This window comes from Cygnus atratus, unplaced genomic scaffold (assembly GCF_013377495.2).
Source record: "Cygnus atratus isolate AKBS03 ecotype Queensland, Australia unplaced genomic scaffold, CAtr_DNAZoo_HiC_assembly HiC_scaffold_450, whole genome shotgun sequence".
NCBI lineage: Eukaryota > Metazoa > Chordata > Aves > Anseriformes > Anatidae > Cygnus > Cygnus atratus.
In genome coordinates, this window is record NW_026110052.1 from 1 (window position 1) to 2835 (window position 2835).

The 2835-nt window shown below is 41.5% G+C and overlaps 1 non-coding gene across 1 annotated transcript; it reads right to left on the reverse strand.

Annotated features, from left to right (window-relative positions):
• Positions 1-2271: 2271 nt before the first annotated feature.
• Positions 2272-2360, reverse strand: TRNAY-GUA (transfer RNA tyrosine (anticodon GUA)). Its single transcript is given in 2 exon segments — positions 2272-2307; positions 2324-2360. It is a non-coding gene; the product is annotated as a tRNA-Tyr (tRNA).
• Positions 2361-2835: the final 475 nt, after the last annotated feature.

Sequence of the window (2835 nt, forward strand, 5' to 3'; positions counted from 1 at the left end):
TAGGAAGACTTTAAGTAAGTTTTACTCAAATACAACTTATCAACATGATGACATGTAACAAGACCTAGAAGTAAGACTAGAAGACTTTATTGGTCTTTTTGCTCTTAAATCTGTACTGCTGTTATTAAAAAGAGAGAGAACATTAAATGTCATGAGTGAAATAGATGTTCTTGACAGCAAAACATGCCAGGCATGTATTTACAGGTTTAATAAATATAGTAAAACTTTTATTACAGCATCATTATGGATGTTGTTGGTTGCACTGTATTAGCAGTTTCTTTTCAACACACCTTGCTATCAAATGTAAAAATATATTTGAACTGGAAAAGATGTTAGGAAATAAATCTCTTCATATCACTGTTTAGCTTGATTTTTGTTGGGACTTTGTCCTTTTGAATAAATTGCATCTCTCCCTCTTTCTGATCCCAAAAGGCATATGACCAATGTAGGCGGTAGCAGTAATGAACGGTCCAACTATTAACACAACAGGAACAAAACTATTGATATTGCATAGTTCTGTGTTGCATAACTACAGCATTAGAGGATAAATTTATTACAGTATCACATTCACTCATGACTTGCACCTTCTGTGTCCCTGTAGTATAGCCTGGCTGCAGGAACCATCTGTATCAAAACTCATGTTTTCTTGTTGCTTTTACATTTAAGTTTCTGGAAAGGAAGCCTTCTTTAGTACCCAAAGGAGAGAGTTGTCATGGAAGAATGTAAAATGAAATTAACTTTATTTAATGCTGAACATGAATACAGATGATTTACACAACGATCTATGGTAAAACTGACAGTGGTGCTTTATCCATCTTTATTAGTAATTATAGTAAAAAAAAGACTGCTTCTAACTAAAGTGGAAATGTCAAAGGGATTCACTTTTAATGGAATAGCTGTAAATATTTGCAAGATAAAATGATGAGTCAGTGTCACAGATTTGCTTTAATTATCATTTAATTTATGCTAATCCACAAATCTGCTGCTGAACGGGTAATCTTCAGTACAAGGTATAAAAGCAGCAATACCTGATTCTGAGTTTCATGCCATTATTAATTAAGTCAGTATTAATCATACTACCACAGCCCAGGGCAAAATTTACTTTTTAATAAACATGACAGAGGTACCTCTCTGTGTTTTCATTTGGAGTTTGGCACAATCAAATTTTCAAGGAGATAGAGCTAACAGCCTTTTAATCAGCAGAATTTCAAAGGAGATCTGTTTACCTTCAATTTCCTACAAAAATACTCTTCAGAACAATTTTTGTCATAATAACTTAAACTGCATATTGACTTCTGCTTTCCAGACTGACAGTGAAGTAGTATGCAGAGAGCATATTTCCTGTCTTCCTCAGAAGTACGAAAAGACCCATTTTTGATAGACAAAATCATAAGTACCTCACAAATTTTGCTTCAATGAATGGAGACAATTCGTGTATGAGACTACACATGAGTGAAATACAATTTTATTAAAATGATAAAAACCTACAGTACATAATCATTAAGGGGGTTCTATACATATTAATGTCCATAGTCAAAAAATTTCTAAATAAACAAAATAAATGAATCTGTTGTACTGATTATCCTCTAAAAAAAATTCATCTTATTGAAACCATCATAGTGCAGGGAATATCAAGTTGAAATGCAATGCATCTAAAAACACTTAAATATAAAAAAAAATTAATGCCTTCTTAGGCCCACGAATACTAAGGCCTGTATTACTCATGACAAAATGGATGATAAAATTACATTAAAAAAATCAACCAACAGACATGGAAGACAACAAAGACATCTCCTCTCCAGGTTATGACGGATCAACTCACTGAGGACCACGATCCTGGTGGTAGCCTTTTTCTCACCCTATTGCATTTACTCAAGGTCATTCTTGAACACAGAGAAGCAAAACGGGCACACACACACAGATAAACTCAAGTGCATGCAAAGACAAAATAAGTTCCCTTAAATCACAGCCCATGCTCCCCTTCGCTGGCATGCTGACTGGATGTCGTCGTGGTCCGCAGCAGCACAGACGCTGCCCAGGTTCTCCAGAGCCCCACAGTAGGGACGACACGCGGCCCAACTGCCGCAGGCCTGACGTCCAGGCAAGGGGACGGAAAAGCATTGGAGAATGCGGGCATCGATCCTGCTGCCTCTCACATGCTAAGCGAGCGCTCTACCACTTGAGCTAATTCCCCAGCCCACGGCCGGCCCCTGAGCAGCCGTCTGCTCGCAGTCTCCCAGCCCGTCCCCTGGACAAGAGCCAAAAGGGCGCTCCTTCGAGCCGGAGTTGAACCAGCGACCTAAGGATGGCCGTGCATGGGAGCCTACAGTCCTCCGCTCTACCAGCTGAGCTATCGAAGGAATCACAGACACCTGCCCGGCAACACGCCCTTCACACGCCCCTCACACACCTCTCCCGCTTCCAGATCTAAGCCGCACCACTCTGCTACAACTCCTCCTCCATACACACTTCCCTACAGCACCAACACGCCTCCACGCACACCTCAGGCGCTTCCCTCACTAAAGGCACATACACAAAAACGCAGAAACCCTTTCCTTGCCCTCTCCTCAGACACACAGACATCCAGAATGCCACCACCTCAAACCACTCGCCTGAACCTTCTGCCCTCCTCTCGCTTCACCTCTGATCAACACGCTCACAAAACGACACCCATCCGCCATCTTCTCAGTAACCTCCTCCTCACTTCCGCAACACCCCAAACAACCCCTCACAGCTTCGCCTTTTGCACAAGGGCAACAGACACCCCGTCCTCAGCATGCGCAGAGTGCAACCGCTACCTCCAACAGCTCCCACCTTCGGACGATAACACCGCCT